Source organism: Syngnathus acus, chromosome 3 (genome assembly GCF_901709675.1).
Source record: "Syngnathus acus chromosome 3, fSynAcu1.2, whole genome shotgun sequence".
NCBI lineage: Eukaryota > Metazoa > Chordata > Actinopteri > Syngnathiformes > Syngnathidae > Syngnathus > Syngnathus acus.
Window position 1 is genome coordinate 18,500,140 of NC_051089.1, and position 20,035 is coordinate 18,520,174.

General features: G+C 39.6%; 1 long non-coding RNA gene across 1 annotated transcript; it reads right to left on the reverse strand.

The window, feature by feature from the left end:
* Positions 1-17,446: 17,446 nt before the first annotated feature.
* LOC119120089 lies at positions 17,447-18,430 on the reverse strand. The gene is made up of 4 exons (XR_005097438.1): positions 18,382-18,430; positions 18,113-18,275; positions 17,862-17,971; positions 17,447-17,785 (listed from the first exon to the last, which is right to left on the reverse strand). It is a non-coding gene; the product is annotated as an uncharacterized LOC119120089 (long non-coding RNA).
* Between the last annotated feature and the right edge of the window lie 1,605 nt (positions 18,431-20,035).

The window sequence follows — 20,035 nt, forward strand, 5'->3', positions numbered from 1 at the left end:
ATACAGATTGAATGGTTGAAGTTGTTGGAGACTACCATGGAAAATTAGTAGAACAACTTTCAAGGAAGAGTGATTTTGACCAAGTTAAATGCTAAGAAAAAAAAAGTTGCTTTTGGATTGATAATTAACTACAGAAAAAAAATAGAAAAAAAACCCCTGGAGAACCAGTAACACATGCAGAAGATGTGTGAACTGGGAAACTGAGAAGCGTTTTGGAAAGAAAGTCAAATTAAATGATGATGGAATCATATGTAGTAAAGAACACATCCTCCCAAAAAGTTTGTCAAGGTGTGAGGCATGGGCGTCGCCACGCCTCAGAAGGAGGGAGGGAGTAGGACAGATAGTGAAAGATAGTGCAACACTTTACGACATATGGATTCTCTAATACATTTGGCGTCATACCATTAAGTTAAAATTTTATCAAACTTTTCAAACTTTTGCTGTAAGCAATTGGAAGATGCTTGAAATGTGACTAAAGAAGCTATGAGGAAGTGGTGTAGCTGTTGGAAGGGAACGCGCTTATGCGCTTCCCTGACTAATCAACATTTGTTTGACTGATAAGGAGGTGGGCAAAGGAACCATCTGCTACAAGACTTAACGTCCATTCCCACCGTCCAAATCCAACCAAGATCAGAGCATCTCCTTTAAAACAGGAGGCAATAAATGGGATAGCCCCTGTCATAAATGGTCTTTGTGAGGAGGAATCATTAGAAAGTGCTCAGACTCTCCTTGCAAACAGTTCAAAAGGGCAACGAAATTGACTGGTGAATGATACAAGATTTGTAAAAAGCAGACAAGAACAGTCCTTGGCAGATAGCATGCTCAGAGCACTCAAACTGAAAGATGTGTCAAATGCAAATTTACTGACGCCTGATCTTTCTTCCCCACAGGTCAACAACTGCTCCAAGCTAGGAGACTGAGACGATATAAAGGTCGTCAAAAAGAACAAACTGGGCCAGCCACGGTGTGAGGGACCATTCCAAGTCTTGCTGACTACCCCCACTGCACCGAAAATTGCTGAAAGGCCCAGCTGGATTCACCTCAGCCACTGCAAGTTACAGAGAGTGCTGGACCCCATTTTCGGAGTGGTAGGGAAGCCTGATGACAAAGGGGCCTCATCGTTTAGGGTGGGGCGTCTCAATATTGGTGAAGAATTCAACGATCCCCACTCTGGCAATGGGATATACCGGTGTCTCTGCCAACCTAGTAGAAAGGGGGACTCCACATGCCAGGTGGATCCTCTGCTGCGTTGTGGTTGGAGCGTGCTATGGTCTGTGGGCTCATCTGAATAGACCGATTGACAATGTCAACCGAGGAAAAAGATGGTCACATGATGAGAACTTTGAGGACTGGTCATGGGACCACAGAAAACCCCTACGAAACCAGCACTTGGTACCGGTGTGTAAAGTTCACTGTGAGATCCCACACACAGGAGGGATGCTATGTGTGTTCCAAACTCCCCCCCTACCTCCACGCAAGTTCACCTGGAGGCCAGAGCAATGACTGTCACTGAAGCGAAATGCATGGCCTCTAAGGGAAGAGTTGGATTTCAACACCGTGCTGTCACAGTCAATGATGCTACCCCTACTGCCCTGGACTCACAGAAAGAAACCTGTGATCAAACTCTTTTGGATTAATCTCAATGTGACTGTTGAAGGACAAAAGATGCCACAAGTGGCCTAAACAAAAAGGCTACCTGGAGTGAACTGCACGTGTTTCATCTAAGAAACTGCGTAGCGTCCTGTTCTTTGCGCTATGCTTACTGTCTGCTGTATGCACACTGGCTCAGTTTTGCTCCTCTTATTTATTGGGTTGTTGCTTTATTATTTATTCATCGCTCATTTTATTTATTTATTATTTTTTATTTATTATTTATTGTTTGTGCCTTCTTGTTTTTATTTTGTGTCGTCTACTTGTATGTCTCGTCACCGTGGGATAGAGGAAACGGAATTTCGGTTTCTTTGTGTGTCTTGACATATGAAGGGATTGACAATAAAGCTGACTTTGACTTGACTTGACTTGAAAATGAAACCCACAAATGCATTAAAGACTTCTCTCCAGGAGGAAACTGGATGGGAGATTTGGACATCACCGCTGAGTGCCAGGATAGGAGAGCCATTTCAAGTGGTCAGGGCTCTCCTACCAACATGGCTGCACCATCGAACGGGACCTACTTCATTCAGAATGGCTGGTGGCTTTGTGGTCACAAGGTTGATGCTGCCTGCCAACTGGACAGGAGTGTGTGCACCAGTGTGGGTAACGGACCACACCACAAGATACAACATCATCAACTGACGACGGCACACAACTCTTCTGGACGTCGACGCAGGGCTGTTGCAACCTTTGAACCACGTGGCCCCGTCTGGGGTACTAACAACCAGCTCAGTGGCCTAGTGGTAGAGTGTCCGCCCTGAGACTGGAAGGTTGTGGGTTCAAACCCCGGCCGGGTCATACCAAAGACTATAAAAATGGGACCCATTGCCTCCCTGCTTGGCACTCAGCATTAAGGGTTGGAATTGGGGGGTTAGATCACCAACTGATTCCCGAGCGCGGCACCGCTGCTGCTCGCTGCTCCCCTCTCCCCCAGGGGATGGATTAAAATCACACGGGGATGGGTTAAATGCAGAGGACAAATTTCACCACACCCAGGTGTGTGTGTGACGATCAATGGGACTTTAATCTTTAAAATGTCCCTGACAGCCATAAAGTATGGTCCGTCGGTGACAAAATGGTTCATGCGCTTTTTCCTTGGATCAGGAAGTGGAAAAAAAAAATCACTCCTAAAAGAGACTCTGAACTATTTACAAGCTTTTGTGAATCTCTCGCTGATGGACAAAACAGAGAGATTCAGGCTGTTGGACTAATGGTCTTTCAAAACAGGATGGTTCTGGACTTAATGACTGCAGCGCAAGGTGGCGTGTGCCACATTATAGTCGGAGGACAAAGTCCCATATCAATGGGATTTCATTCATGGCTATGCTCTGGCGCCTGGTGGCAACTGCTGTTGAAACTTGTGACTTCTGTGATTGTTGTGCTCATTTACAACCTGTGTTATCTCATGTTTGAAGTCAGCTGTATCAAGATCTGTGTCTCCTACCGTAGCTGAACTGCGTGTAAACCTTTCACTTTTCCTTGACTCTGGAAGGTTTAACCATTCAGTTGTTGAAACTTTCCAAATGGTGTGGAAACATTCTTGCTTATCTATAATGCTCCACTAGTTTCTGTTTCCACAACCTTGTATAATAAAGTGCTTGCATCATCTTTACTGATTGATCAGCTGCAGAGGAAGCAATCTAAGTTGTTCTGCTTACACAACATCGTAAAACACCCCCTGCTCTGATTTGCTCAGAGGCCAGGGGTTCACCAAACTTGTCAACTCTCACCCCCATCCTGCTTCTCTCAATAAATATGCTCTTGCAAGAGTCCAAAGTCAAACCTTGTTCGAACATCGCTGTATGCACAGTGACGAACGAATTCTCCACTTGCAAGTGCTCAAAGGGCATACTGTCTCCCGTGTGATTCTTGCAAATAAATTAGAGTGAGCACCACTCTAACAGTTTTGCTTTCACTTCTCATTACAATCTCTATTACTTCTTTTGTGCTAACTGCACCAAGAAATATAGATTTAGCATTTCTCTCCCATTGAGCAGCCTCCATTCCCCCGAGTCTGTCTGGATCCTGTATTTATCCTGCCAGCTCTGGTCCTACATTTACAAAAAACAATACTAAATCCATTCACCACCTCTTTCATATTGTTTATTGATCGGTCATTTTCGATATAATAATCACGGTAGCTTGTGTTTTTGTTTTTAGCTCTATTCCTAATAACACTGTTTTCCGCATCCCCTTCATATTATTGTTTATTACTATCTAATGTTTTATTATAATATTCCTTCTTACATGTTCTCATAATGCTGGTTAATTTATTCTTGTATTTTCTAGATTTAATTTCTGCCTCTATAGTTCAGTTTTTTATGAATTGTTTATACAGCGTGTTCTTTTTTTTGCAAGCAATTTTTAATCCTTTAGTGACCCATGGGCTGTTTGCCTCTTTTTGTCCAACCCTGTATTTCTGTACAGGACAGGTTCTATCATATAATGTTTTCAAGATATTTATAAATCTACTGTATGTTATGTCAATATCTCCTTCCTCGTAAAGTCCATTCCAGTCCTGTTTCAACAATTCACTCTTAAATATATGTATGTTTTTGTCCGTTCTTATACGTTTGTATTTCAACTGATTTATGTCCTTGGGTGGTTACAGTGAAATACAATAATTACAGGCAAATGGTCACTGACGTCATTATATAAAAGCCCACTTTCTGTATTGTTTTCCATACTATTTGTAAATATGTTATCTATTAATGTAGCACAATGAGAAGTAATTCTACTAGGTTTGGTGATTTTGGGGTATAAGTCCATACTGTACATTGTATATAAGATATTTTCTGTCATTTTATGCTTTTTTAGAATAGAATAGAATTCAAGATTCAAGAGTTTTTTATTCGCCATGTTTGAGCGTGCCAAACAAGGAATTTGACTTCGGTAGATCACACCCTCTGTTCAACATTTAGGTGACTAACAACACTCAGGACATGTGAAAAATGGCAAATATTCTCAAAAATCCCCTGATCTTAAACTCCCAAAAGGGCAAGGAAAAACTCAAAACTCCAGCTAGGGGAAATGAGAAACCTTGAGAAGAGACCACAGATGGGGAGGTCCCTTATCCAGGATGACCAGGCTGCAATGGATGCAGAGAGGACACATAGTACAAACAGTGTAGACAAATTCAAAAAAAGGTGTGGAGAGCAGGATGTTATTGCACAGTAATGACTCTGAGACTCTAAGAGTGGTGTGAGTTCATCAGAGCAACAGCCTGGGGGAAGAAGCTGTCTCTGTGTCTGCTGGTTTTGGCGTACCGAGCTCTATAACCCCGTCCGGAGGGGAGTAGTTCAAACAGACTGCAACCTGGGTGAGAAGGGTCTGTAGAGATGTTCCTTGCACGTTTCCTGGTCCTGGACAGGTACAAGTCTTGGATAGATGGGAGGTTGATTCCAATTATCTTTTCTGCAGTCCTGATTGTCCGTTGCAGTCTGTGCTTGTCTTGTTTGGAGGCCGATCCAAACCAGACAGTGATGGAGGTGCAGAGGACAGACTGGATGATGGCAGTGTAGAAGGTCTTCAGAAGCTCTCTTGAATAGAATAGAATGCCCTTTATTGTCATTTTACAATGCAATTGTACAACGAAATTGGAGAGCTTCTCCCTTTCCAGTGCAATAAGAATAAAAAAAGAAATCCCAAAAAATAAACATTACAAAAATTAAGAAGTATAAAGGGAGCATAAAGAATAAAGGTGAAAGAATCTTATTTACAGTACATACAATGTAGCTATTTATATAAACAGGAATGAGGTATTTACAGGAAGTAAATAATAAATAGTTATTGCACTTAGTGTTGACAGCAGCAGTGACAGTGTTAGTATAAAGGTGCATTGGTAACATATTATAGCTGGTGTTGTTTCCTCTCAGAGTTCAGTGTGGTGATGGCTCTCGGGAAGAAACTGTTTTTCAGTCTGGTAGTCCTTGTGATGATGCATCTGTAGCGACTCCCAGAAGGAAGCAGCTCAAACAGCTGTGAGGCCAGCAGAAGCTTCCGGTCCATACTGTTCTTCCTGAGGACTCTCAGGAAGTGTAGATACTGCTGAGCCTTCTTGATGACAGCTGAGGTGTTGTGTGTCCAGGAGAGGTCATCGGAGATCTTGACTCCCAGGAATCTGATGTCGTGGACCCTCTCCACACTCTCGCTCTTGATGTAGAGGGGAGGGGATCCCTTTTCTTAATCCTGAAGTCCACGATGATCTCCTTTGTCTTCGTGGTGTTCAGAGCCAGGTTATTTGCCGAGCACCAGGTCGTGAGCTTGGCAACAAAGTGGTGTCTCGTCACCACTCGAGATCAGCCCGACCACTGTGGTGTCCAGCAAATTTGACAATCATGTCGCCGTGGGCCGGACTGCAGTCGCAGGTATAGAGGCAGTAGATGACGGAGCTCAGTACGCAGCTCTGTGGTGAACCAGTGCTCAGTGTGCGTGTAGAGGAAAGGTGGGGGCCGCGTCTCACAGTCTGGGGCCTGTTGGTCAAGAAGTCCTTAATACAGGTGCATGTGAGAGGGGGGAGGCCCAGCGTGTCCAGCTTTGTGACCAGAATGTCCGGGATGATTGTGTTGAAAGCCGAGCTGTAGTCCACAAAGAGCATTCTCGCATAGTTCTGCTGCTGTTCCAGGTGGTGATGGCGTCCTCCGTGGATCTGTTCGCCCGGTATGCGAACTGGTGGGGGTCGAGTGTGGGGGGGAGGCAGCCCTTGATGCGCTGGAGAGCCAGTCTCTCAAAACAGGGCGGTAGTCGTTGAGGCTGGTTGTGGGTGACTTTTTCAGTATGGGCATTATTGTGGCTGACTTCAGGCAGGTGGGCATGACTGCTTGGGCCAGCGAGAGGTTGAAGATCCTGCAGAATATCTGGGACAGCTGGTGGGCGCAGGCTCTGAGCACTTTGCCAGGTACTCCGTCTGGACCGGGAGCCTTCCTGGGGTTTACTGCCTGGAGCACACGCCTCACCTCCTGCTCCTTTACAGTGTGGAAGGGTACTGGGATCTGATGTGGATGGGGTGAGGGCCGGGCTAGAGCAGGTGAGTGAGGTTGTGGTGATTCAAAGCGGGCAAAGAAGCAATTAAGCTCCTCTGCCAGCGACTCACTTGGGTCTGACGTCACATCACAGCCCTTGAAGTTGGTGATGGTCTGGATGCCCTGCCACACCTCTCGTGGTCTGTTGCTGGCGAGGTGGGACTCCATCTTCCTCATGTAGTCCGCTTTGGCTTTTTGAATCCCTTTCTTCAGGTCAGCCCGAGTTGAGCTGTAAAGGGCTCTGTCGCTTGACCTGAAGGCAGAGTCGCGGGCCCTGAGGAGTGAGCGGACCTGGCTTGTCATCCAGGGTTTCTGGTTGGGAAAGACCCGGATGGTTTTGTCCATGGATACAGTTCCCATACAAAACTTGATGTAGTCCAGAACTGTCCCTGTGAACATAGCCAGGTCTTGGTGGTGAAATATGTCCCAGTCCATGTTTTGAAGGCAATCCTGGAGTTGGCTGAGTGCATTTTCTGGCCAAGTTGTTACAGTCCTTGTGGTGGGCCTGGATCTGCGTCTGAGAGGGGTGTATGCAGGGATGAGTTGCAGGGAGAGATGGTCTGACTGACCGAGGTGGGGGAGGGGCATGGCTCTGTACCCGTGCTTGATGTTGGAGTACATGTGGTCTAAAGTCCTTTCCCCTCTTGTTGGGCACTTAACGTGCTGGTGAAACTTGGGAGTACAGTCTTCAGATTGGCCCATCGGGGTGAGCCCGCTGCTGTTCATTGATGGTGTTCAGCAGGAGAGAGAGCGCCGCGCTAGCGTTAGCATTTGGTGGGATGTAAACAGCAGTGATGATCGCCACTGCTATCTCTCTCGGTAGAAAATAAGGCCGGCATCTAACAGACATGTACTCAATGTCGGTGGAGCAGTGCTTCTTTATGATGCTGCTGTTGTTGCACCAGTCCTCATGCACGTAGATACAGAGCCCCCCACCTCTAATTTTGCCGGAGTCCTCAGTCCGATTCCCAGCGGTACAGAGAACAGCCTGCTAGCTGCACGCTAGCATCGGGGATCTTCGGGTTCAGCCAGGTCTCCATGATGATGAGGGCGCAGCAGTCACGAACGTAGCAATTTCCCGCAAGCTGTAGTCCCAGATCTTCCGTCTTGTGGGTGAGCGATCTGGCGTTGGTGAAATACAGGCTCGGGAGGGGTGGCTTGTGCGGTCGGTTCTTTAGCCTTAACAGGAGGCCAGACCTGCGGCCTCGCTTCTGCTTCCTCTCCCTCCTCCGCCTGCGCCGGTTTCCAGTCCCGACAACAATCCACGGGGAGTCCGGCGGTCTTGCTAGTTCGTCCAGGATGTTGTGGCTGTATTGAAATTCCCTCGAGACAGCAGTCTTGTGTCGATAGCCGATGTCTACGAGGTCCTGTCGGCTGTAGTGGTGTACCGCCGAAGCAAAAATACAAAAAGTCCAAACATTTTTGGATTTAATAGATCTATATTAAAATCCCCACAGATAAACAAAGTCTTCTGCAATGACATCGATACCATGTTTTACATCCAGTTTTCAAAAATATCAATACTTGATGCTGGAGTTCTGTATACACAGCTCACAATTATATTTTTTGTTCTTTCCATACAAATTTCCACTGTGATACATTCCACCAGATTATCAACAACTGATGTCATACTCTCCACCACCTTATACTTCAGTCCTTTGTCCACTTAAATTGCCACACCTCCACTCTTATTCTCTCTATTTATATGATTTAGTTCATAACCCTCCATCTCAAAATCCACACCTCTGTCAGTGTTTATCCGTGTCTCTGAGATTGCTATGATGTTGGATGGGTTCTTAAACTGTTTCAGATACTCTTTAATGTTATGAAAGTTGGCATACAAGCTTCTAGTGGATGATTGATATGTTATGCTTTGATTGGAAAGTTGAATTGTAGTGCTCATCTGTGTAGTAAATGCAGCTGTTCACTATATCATTGACTAGGTTGTTATCTGGATCAATATCATATTCTATGTCCTGTGATTTAGTGATGTGCATTCCAGTTCTTTTAGGTGAACTGAATCGTTAGAATCAGTTCACTCAAAAGATTCGTTCAAACGAATCGTTCAATGAATCCCAATGAAGCAGTTAACCAAATGTCTGATTTTTATGTTTTGATTGGCGAATATAAAAACAAGGATTAAAACACCAGACAAGTTATAACTTAAATGTTTATTAAAATAATAATAATAATAATAATAATAATAATAATGAAAGTACATCTCAAACCAGCAATCTAATGTGAAACTGCAGTCGATATATTGGATAACAATATTTAGGCATAAGTATATATGCATACATGTTATTTAAAACCTACTACAAGTAAATAGTAAATCTACATTCTGGTTTACATAGTTCACGCACGCCAGGAGACGCAACACGTCCACTGACTGATCCGTTGATGCAGAGGAAGGCAGTTCACTCATTGACTCGTTCGTGAACGGGAAAGCCAGGATTCGTTCTCGCGGTGAACTCGAAATGCGAATCACTCACTGAGTGAATCACTCACTGAGTGATTCGTTCACTCACAGATTCGTTCGTTGGTGAACGGGAAATGCAATTCACGACTCGTTCGTGAACGGGAAGTTACGTCACTGACTCGTAAAGTCCCTCCTCCATCTAACGCTCGCTGGCGCTGCTGATTGGTCTGCACGAGTGAGTGACAGACAGCATTGCTGCTAAAACCATTTACAGCCGACACACGTTATGCCGACATTGATGTTTTAATTTTGCATTTGTTGGCTTGTAGTTGATAGTGTTATTATACCGAATGTGTTTGTGTTTTAATAAAAGGCTGAAGAAAACCCGTTATGCCGACATTTGTTATTTTGGGGGGCACCAACTCATATAACAATGTAAAACACATATACATATTGTCATATAAAGCTGTTAACCAAATGTCTGATTTTTATGTTTTAATAGGCGAGTATACAAACAAGGAATAAAAAACTAGATAAGTTTTAACATAAATGTTTATTTTAAAAAAAAAAATAATAATAATAATAATAAATTCACGACTCGTTCGTGAACGGGAAGTTACGTCACTGACTCGTAAAGTCCCTCCTCCATCTAACGCTCGCTGGCGCTGCTGGTTGGTCTGCACGAGTGAGTGACTGAGTGACAGACAGCATTGCTGCTATGCTATTGCCAGCCGACACACGTTATGCCGACATTGATATTTTAATTTTGTATTTGTTGGCTAGTAGTTGATGGTGTTATTATACCGAATGTGTTTATGTTTGTGTTTGAATAAAAGGTTGAAAAAAAAAAACGTTATGCCGACACCAACTCATATAACAACGTAAAACACATACATATTGTCATATAAAGCAGTTAACCAAATGTCTGATTTTTATGTTTTGAATGGCGAATATAAAAACAAGGAATAAAACACCAGACAAGTTATAACATAAATGTTTATAATAATAATAATAACTAGAATGTGCAATTTCTGGAGAAATTGCGTGTGAAGGCGAAATGTATGAATAACTTCTTCGGGGAATGCTGCGGAATGACGTTGAAACGTGTTGAATTACTTGAGAAATGTAGAAATTTTGGAGAATTTGTGTTGAATTTCAAAATAAAAGATGTGAAGTTTTTGGTAAGTGGGAAGTTGTGGAATAGGTAGGCAAAAGATGAACAGTTGAAAGTTGGAATGGGTTGAATCGGTTGAAAAATGTAGAAATGAGAAGGGAAAAAGGAATTGGGTGTGAATTTCAAAATAAAAGATGTGAGGTTTTTGGGAAGTTGTGGAATAGGTAGAAAAATGATGAACAGTTGAAAGTTGGAATGGGTTGAATCGGTTGAAAAATGTAGAAATGAGAAGGGAAAAAGGAATTTGGTGTGAATTTCAAAATAAAAGATGTGAAGTTTTTGGTAAGTGGGAAGTTGTGGAATAGGTAGAAAAATGATGAACAGTTGAAAGTTGGAATGGGTTGAATCGGTTGAAAAATGTAGAAATGACATGGGGAAAAGGAATTGGGTGTGAATTTCAAAATAAAAGATGTGAAGTTTTTGGTAAGTGGGAAGTTGTGGAATAGGTAGAAAAATGATGAACAGTTGAAAGTTGGAATGGGTTGAATCGGTTGAAAAATGTAGAAATGAGAAGGGAAAAAGGAATTGGGTGTGAATTTCAAAATAAAAGATGTGAAGTTTTTGGTAAGTGGGAAGTTGTGGAATAGGTAGATAAATGATGAACAGTTGAAAGTTGGAATGGGTTGAATCGGTTGAAAAATGTAGAAATGAGAAGGGAAAAAGGAATTGGGTGTGAATTTCAAAATAAAAGATGTGAAGTTTTTGGGAAGTTGTGGAATAGGCAGAAAAATGATGAACAGTTGAAAGTTGGAATGGGTTGAATCGGTTGAAAAATGTAGAAATGAGAAGGGAAAAAGGAAATATTGGAGAATTGGGTGTGAATTTCAAAATAAAAGATGTGAAGTTTTTGGTAAGTTGTGGAATAGGTAGAAAAATGATGAACAGTTGAAAGTTGGAATGGGTTGAATCGGTTGAAAAATGTAGAAATGAGAAGGGAAAAAGGAAATATAGGAGAATTGGGTGTGAATTTCAAAATAAAAGATGTGAAGTTTTTGGTAAGTGGGAAGTTGTGGAATAGGTAGGCAAAAGATGAACAGTTGGAATGGGTTGAATCGGTTGAAAAATGTAGAAATGAGAAGGGAAAAAGGAAATATTGGAGAATTGGGTGTGAATTTCAAAATAAAAGATGTGAAGTTTTTGGTAAGTGGGAAGTTGTGGAATAGGTAGGCAAAAGATGAACAGTTGAAAGTTGGAATGGGTTGAATCGGTTGAAAAATGTAGAAATGAGAAGGGAAAAAGGAAATATTGGAGAATTGGGTGTGAATTTCAAAATAAAAGATGTGAAGTTTTTGGTAAGTGGGAAGTTGTGGAATAGGTAGGCAAAAGATGAACAGTTGAAAGTTGGAATGGGTTGAATCGGTTGAAAAATGTAGAAATGAGAGGTGAAAAATGTGAAATGTCGAATGTCCCATTAAGAATGAATGGGGAAAATCTGTCGGAATTTTGGGAATTCTGCGAAAACGGAATGTTTTCGGAACGAGAAAAATGGAAGCGCTCATGTCGTGAATATTTGGAATACGTGAAAAGTGGAATGGAGTGAATCGGATGAATTATGTGGAAGAAGAAGCGGGACAAAAAAGTGAGGAGAATAAAATATAATAATAACTAGAATGTGCAATTTCTGGAGAAATTGCGTGTGAAGGCGAAATGTATGAATAACTTCTTCGGGGAATGCTGCGGAATGACGTTGAAACGTGTTGAATTACTTGAGAAATGTAGAAATTTTGGAGAATTTGGTTGAATTTCAAATTTGGAATTTTTGGTAAGTGGGAAGTTGTGGAATAGGTAGGCAAAAGGTTGAAAGTTGGAATGGGTTGAATCGGTTGAAAAATGTAGAAATGAGAAGGGAAAAAGGAATTGGGTGTGAATTTCAAAATAAAAGATGTGAAGTTTTTGGGAAGTTGTGGAATAGGTAGAAAAATGATGAACAGTTGAAAGTTGGAATGGGTTGAATCGGTTGAAAAATGTAGAAATGAGAAGGGAAAAAGGAATTGGGTGTGAATTTCAAAATAAAAGATGTGAAGTTTTTGGTAAGTGGGAAGTTGTGGAATAGGTAGAAAAATGATGAACAGTTGAAAGTTGGAATGGGTTGAATCGGTTGAAAAATGTAGAAATGAGATGGGGAAAAGGAATTGGGTGTGAATTTCAAAATAAAAGATGTGAAGTTTTTGGGAAGTTGTGGAATAGGTAGAAAAATGATGAACAGTTGAAAGTTGGAATGGGTTGAATCGGTTGAAAAATGTAGAAATGAGAAGGGAAAAAGGAATTGGGTGTGAATTTCAAAATAAAAGATGTGAAGTTTTTGGGAAGTTGTGGAATAGGTAGAAAAATGATGAACAGTTGAAAGTTGGAATGGGTTGAATCGGTTGAAAAATGTAGAAATGAGAAGGGAAAAAGGAAATATTGGAGAATTGGGTGTGAATTTCAAAATAAAAGATGTGAAGTTTTTGGTAAGTGGGAAGTTGTGGAATAGGTAGGCAAAAGATGAACAGTTGAAAGTTGGAATGGGTTGAATCGGTTGAAAAATGTAGAAATTAGAGTAGAAAAACGGAATTTTAGAGAATTTTGGTTGAATTTCAAAATAAAAGATGTGAAGTTTTTGGTAAGTGGGAAGTTGTGGAATAGGTAGGCAAAAAGATGAACAGTTGAAAGTTGGAATGGGTTGAATCGGTTGAAAAATGTAGAAATGAGAGGTGAAAAATGTGAAATGTCGAATGTCCCATTAAGAATGAATGGGGAAAATTTGTCGGAATTTTGGGAATTCTGCGAAAACGGAAAATTTTCGGAACGAGAAAAATGGAAGCGCTCATGTCGTGAATATTTGGAATACGTGAAAAGTGGAATGGAGTGAATCGGATGAATTATGTGGAAGAAGAAGCGTGTCAAAAAAGTGAGGAGAATAAAATATAATAATAACTAGAATGTGCAATTTCTGGAGAAATTGCGTGTGAAGGCGAAATGTATGAATAACTTCTTCGGGGAATGCTGCCGAATGACGTTGAAACGTGTTGAATTACTTGAGAAATGTAGAAAATTTGGAGAATTGGTGGTGAATTTCAAAATTGAAAGTTTGGAATATTTGGTAAGTGGGAAGTTGTGGAATAGGTAGGCAAAAGATGAACAGTTGAAAGTTGGAATGGGTTGAATCGGTTGAAAAATGTAGAAATTAGAGTAGAAAACGAAATTTTGGAGAATTTGGTCGAATTTCAAATTTGAAATTACAATTGAAATTTGGAATGGGTTGAATCGGTAGAAAAAAGTAGAAATTCGAGTAGAAAAACGAAATTTTGAAGAATTTGGTCGAATTTCAAATTTGAAAATTTGTAATTACAATTAAAAGTTGGAAATGGGTTGAATCGGTTGAAAAATGTAGAAATTAGAGTAGAAAAACGAAATTATGGAAAATTTGGTCGAATTTCAAATTGGAAAATTAGGAATTACAATTGAAACTTGGAATGGGTTGAATCGGTTGAAAAATATAGAAATTAGAGTAGAAAAACGAGAATTTGGAGAATTTGGTCGAATTTCAAATTAGAAAGTTTGGAATTACAATTGAAAGTTGGAATGGGATGAATCGGTTAAAAAATGTGGAAATTAGAGTAGAAAAACGAAATTTTGGAGAATTTGGTCGAATTTCAAATTAGAAAATTCGGAATTACAATTGAAAGTTGGAATCGGTTGAATCAGTTGAAAAATGTATAAATTAGAGTAGAAAAACAAAATTTTGGAGAATCTGGTCGAATTTCAAATTTGAAAATTAGGAATTACAATTGAAACTTGGAATGGGTTGAATCGGTTGAAAAATATAGAAATTAGAGTAGAAAAACGAGAATTTGGAGAATTTGGTCGAATTTCAAATTTGAAAATTAGGAATTACAATTGAAAGTTGGAATGGGTTGAATCGGTTGAAAAATGTAGAAATTAGAGTAGAAAAACGGAATTTAGGAGAATTTGGTCGAATTTCAAATTTTCTGTAAGTGGGAAGTTGTGGAATAGGTAGGCAAAAGGTTGAAAGTTGGAATGGGTTGAATCGGTTGAAAAATGTAGAAATTAGAGTAGAAAAACGAAATTTTGGAGAATTTGGTTGAATTTCAAATTTGGAATTTTTGGTAAGTGGGAAGTTGTGGAATAGGTAGGCAAAAGGTTGAAAGTTGGAATGGGTTGAATCGGTTGAAAAATGTAGAAATTAGAGTAGAAAAACGAAATTTTGGAGAATTTGGTTGAATTTCAAATTTGGAATTTTTGGTATGTGGGAAGTTGTGGAATAGGTAGGCAAAAGGTTGAAAGTTGGAATGGGTTGAATCGGTTGAAAAATGTAGAAATTAGAGTAGAAAAACGAAATTTGAGAATTTGGTTGAATTTCAAATTTGGAATTTTTGTTAAGTGGGAAGTTGTGGAATAGGTAGGCGAAAGGTTGAAAGTTGGAATGGGTTGAATCGGTTGAAAAATGTAGAAATTAGAGTAGAAAAACGAGATTTTAGAGAATTTTGGTTGAATTTCAAATTTGAAAATTTGGAATTTTTGGTAAGTGGGAAGTTGTGGAATAGGTAGGCAAAAGGATGAACAGTTGAAAGTTGGAATGGGTTGAATCGGTTGAAAAATGTAGAAATTAGAGTAGAAAAACGAAATTTTAGAGAATTTTGGTTGAATTTCAAATTTGGAATTTTTGGTAAGTGGGAAGTTGTGGAATAGGTAGGCAAAAGGTTGAACAGTTGAAAGTTGGAATGGGTTGAATCGGTTGAAAAATGTAGAAATGAGAGGTGAAAAACGAAATTTTATGAAATGTCGAATGTGACATTAAGAATGAATGGGGAAAAATTTGTCGGAATTCTGGGAATTTTGCGAAAACGGAAAATTTTCGGAACGAGAAAAATGGAAGCGCTCGTGTCGTGAATATTTGGAATACGTGAAAAGTGGAATGGAGTGAATCGGATGAATTTTGTGGAAGAAGAAGCGTGTCAAAAAAGTGTGGAGAATAAAAGAGAATAATAATAATAACTAGAATGTGCAATTTCTGGAGAAATTGCGTGTGAAGGCGAAATGTATGAATAACTTCTTCGGGGAATGCTGCCGAATGACGTTGAAACGTGTTGAATTACTTGAGAAATGTAGAATTTTTGGAGAATTTGTGTTGAATTTCAAAATAAAAGATGTGAAGTTTTTGGTAAGTGGGAAGTTGTGGAATAGGTAGGCAAAAGATGAACAGTTGAAAGTTGGAATGGGTTGAATCGGTTGAAAAATGTAGAAATGAGAAGGGAAAAAGGAATTGGGTGTGAATTTCAAAATAAAAGATGTGAGGTTTTTGGGAAGTTGTGGAATAGGTAGAAAAATGATGAACAGTTGAAAGTTGGAATGGGTTGAATCGGTTGAAAAATGTAGAAATGAGAAGGGAAAAAGGAATTGGGTGTGAATTTCAAAATAAAAGATGTGAAGTTTTTGGTAAGTGGGAAGTTGTGGAATAGGTAGAAAAATGTAAGCTCCCAAAAGGGCAAGGAAAAACTCAAAAATGAGAAACCTTGAGAAGGGACCACAGATGGAAGGATCCCCCTTTCAGGATCACCAGGTTGTAATGGATGCAGAGAGGGCACAAATAATACATAATATGAAAATCAAAAAAGTGGATGTCCAAGTCAGAGCGAAGGGCTACAAGAAATAATATAAATAACTTTCAGAAACTCTGAAAAAGTATGAATAAATTGGGCTTGACTCGAAAGTGTTCAAATTCATGTTTAAATATTGGAAACAAAATATAATAAATCACACACAAGAGAAGAAAAGAAAATAGTGCTATTTGGGACAAAATACAGTTTTTTTTTAATTGAATCAAAGAAGTAATGCAAGAAATAATATAAATAACTTTCAGAAACGCTGAAGACATACAAATAAAAACATATCAAGTATTTTACTGATTCAATAGATAATAAACATAAAAATGATTAACGACAACGAACAAAGACTTGAATGTGTTCAAAGTTATGTTTAAATATTGGAAACAATAAACATAATAAAGTAAACACAACAAAAGAAAAAAATTGGTGCTTTTTCGGACTAAAGACAATGTTTTTTTTTTTTTTCTGAATCAAACATGTAATGCTAGAAATAATATAAATAACTTTTAGAAACTCTCAAGAAATAACAAAAATAATAAATAATAAACATAAAAATGATAAACGACAACAAACAAAGACTTGAATGTGTTCAAAGTCATGTTTAAATATTGGACAAAATAAACATAATAAAGGAAACACAACAAAAGAAAAAAATTGGTGCTTTTTGGGACTAAATACAATGGGTTTTTTTTAGCTGAATCAAACGTGTAATGCTAGAAATAATATAAATAACTTTTAGAAACTCAAGAAATAACAAAAATAATAAATAAACATAAAAATGATAAACGACAACAAACAAAGACTTGAATGTGTTCAAAGTCATGTTTAAATATTGTAAAAAACTAAACATAATAAAGCAAACACAACAAAAGAAAATAATTGGTGCTTTTTGGGACTAAATACAATGTTTTTTTTTAGCTGAATCAAACATGTAATGCTAGAAATAATATAAATAACTTTTAGAAACTCTCAAGAAATAACAAAAACAGAAAACATATCAAATGTTTTACTGATTAAATAAATAATAAACACAGTGATGATAAACAATAATGAATTAAGACTTAAATGTGTTCAAATTTACGTGTAAACATTGGACACACCAAACATAATGAACCAAACGCAAGAAAAGAAAGTGTGCTTTTTAGGACAAAAATGCAGTATGATTCTTTTTCCAGCTGAATCAAAGATGGCAGTGGGGCAAAAATATGCCATAAAGAAAATCATGCTTGTGCATGGGGATGCTATTTTTTATTTTGAATGTTATGTTAAGGGCGGCTCGGTGGAGCACTGGGTAGCACGTCCGCCTCACAGTTAGGAGAGTGCGGGTTCGATTCCACCTCCGCCCCTCCATGGAGTTTGCATGTTCTCCCCGGGATGCGTGGGTTTTCTCCGGGCACTCCAGTTTCCTCCCACATCCCAAATACATGCTTGGTAGGCCGACTGAAGTGCGATTGCAAATGGTTGTTTGTCTCTGTGTGCCCTGCGATTGGCTGGCAACCGGTTCAGGGTGTCCCCCGCCTACTGCCCGATGACAGCTGGGATAGGATCCAGCACACCCGCGACCCGCGTGGGGACTAAGCGGTTCAGAGAATGGATGGATGGATGTTATGTTAATTTCAGTGTTATTTTTTAAGAGTTTAAGTGTAACATGATTGTAGACGCTGTTATACAAAAGATAATGCAAACATAATTTGAGGCAAAAATATAATAAATAAATAAATAAATAAATAAATAAATAAATAAATGAATGAATGAATGAATGAATAAATGAATGAATGAGAACAGAAAAACAGACTGTATCTGAGGCTTAGTAGAGTAAAATCAGAGGCTTCCGACTGTTAAAGGCCAAGCTGTTCTTTGTCTGCATTTCTGGATGCGTGTAGAACCACAGGCAAGACCCAAGAACATGCTAAAAAAAACATGAAAGAGGTGTTGAGGAAAAGGAGCAAAATGCGTCATGAAAATGTTCCTTGTTGGTTACTCACAGAAGAATCAGAAGAAGTCCTGTGTGTTACCATGCTGGTTTAGGAGTTTGTGTTTCATGATGCTGGCCTCCCTTGTACAGGTCTTTTGGAAAGTCTTGGCTCTCGCTGTGCTATAATATAACATCATAATTAATTCATTTTTAAAAATCACATTACAATACAGTCATACATCAAGCATATGTACAACTTGTGTCCATCTACTAAAGAGTGAATGACATGAACACATTCAATTTGGAATGACAATTACTTACATGTTGCTTGGAGTCAATAGAAAAGGAGAATAACATTGGTCCCATGGATCTTCTTAAAATTTCGGTCATTTCTTTGGCGAGACAGGCTCTCATTGAGTACCAAGGTGGCCAAACAAATGGTCTAGACAAATGGAGCATGTGGAGCCACACGCAACATAAAAAACTGAAGAAGAAAAAACATAGAGGTGGTTGAGGACATGAGTTGAAAAAGACATTCAAAATTAAAGAGAGTGTTTTGTGACAATAGTCAATAATAATTGGCTACTTACAGAGGAATGAGAAGTCCTGCTTCTTGCCACCCTGGCTTGGGAGTCTCTCTTTCTCCCTCTCTCTCTCTCTCTCTCTCTCTCTCTCTGGTGTAACGTCAGAGCTCCAACTTGGTGTAGTGGAGCCACGCCAGCATCTCTGGTCCCAGGTCGAAGAGGTCGGCCTCTGAGGGTCCCTTAACATAGGGGGCAGGTGTTGATGATGTGGTCGGCTGTCTGCTCGGGGGCTCCGCACTCGCATGCCGCACTGTCCGCCAGTCCCCACTGCCGCATAGACGTGTTGAAGCGCCCAACACCAGTTCTTAAGCGGTTCAGTGTGGTCCACTGCTGGCGAGGTAGTTCGTCTCCTCCTATGGCGCCGTCTCCTGGTTCCCAGACATGACGGTGCATCAGGGAGGGGCCAGCTGCCTCCCACTCCTGCTTCCAAGCTGCTGCCAGCCAGGCATCTCTGGAGATGTCTTCAGGGATGGAATTGAGCATCTCTTGTGCTGCCATGTTGTAGGGGTGGCGTGCCTTGAGTCTGCTTGGGAGTCGTTGGTCCATGATGAATGTTTTTGCATGCTCAAGGTCTTTGTGGAGAAAAAAGGACAATCCAGCAAAATTGATTGAAAATGTATGATTCTACAGAGGGCTTACACAAGCTTAACTAGAAATTACAACATGTTACAAAGTTATAATTACATTACAATAAGGTGATATGTCATGCCTACCTCTGGCCTCCATTCTGGGATGACCTGCTTTCGCCATATAAAAACTGTTACAATACAAAAGAGTGAAATAGCAGCATTTACTGTCTTTAGAAAGAAAGGAAAAAACATGTTTCATGACGAGCAACTTACCTCATCTGTTTTCTGTTCTCGCCTCGTGATTATGACATTCAAAAAAATCCAAAATAAAAATTCAAAACAATTAAAAAATTAAAAATTAAAATGCCTTCCCTTAACTCATCTTTAAAATTTGATTGTAAAATTTAAAAAGTTAAAAAGTCTCCCCTTATCTCAACCATAAGTTAATTTAAAAAGTTAAAAAGTTAAAAGTTTTAAAAGTTAAAATTTTAAATAATAAAAGTAACATTTTTAAAAGAGTTAAAAGTTTTAAAAGTTAAAATTTTAAATAATAAAAGTAACATTTTTAAAAAGTTGAGTTAAGGGAAGGCTTTTAAAAAATTAAAAAGTTGAGTTAAGGGAAGGCTTTTTAAAAATTAAAAAGTTGAGTTAAGGGAAGGCTTTTTGAAATTTTAAAAAGCCTTTGCCTTCCCTTAACTCAACTTGATTCCTCACCGACCCCCAACCACTATTCCATCTCAACCTACAGGACTATCTTCCTACCAGAGACATGAGGTCAGCTATATTTATACTATCTGCAGAAAACATAAAGTATGTGATACATAGGTCTGTAGTTATTATTTATTTTGAATTTTCAGGTTTCTTTCATTTGTCATTTTGAGCAACCTTCGCCCCAGATCCCATCTCACCTAAAGGCAACAAATCACCCACCACATCCCACCACTAATATTATACACTTACGACGACGTTCACGTTCTGATTTCCATCCTTTTTGCAAATGCTGAACCACATGATTTAGCTGTGACTTACCTGTCAGCGGCCAAAACACAGAAAACAGGATTGTGATAGCTGTAGTACGTTTGCAAGACACC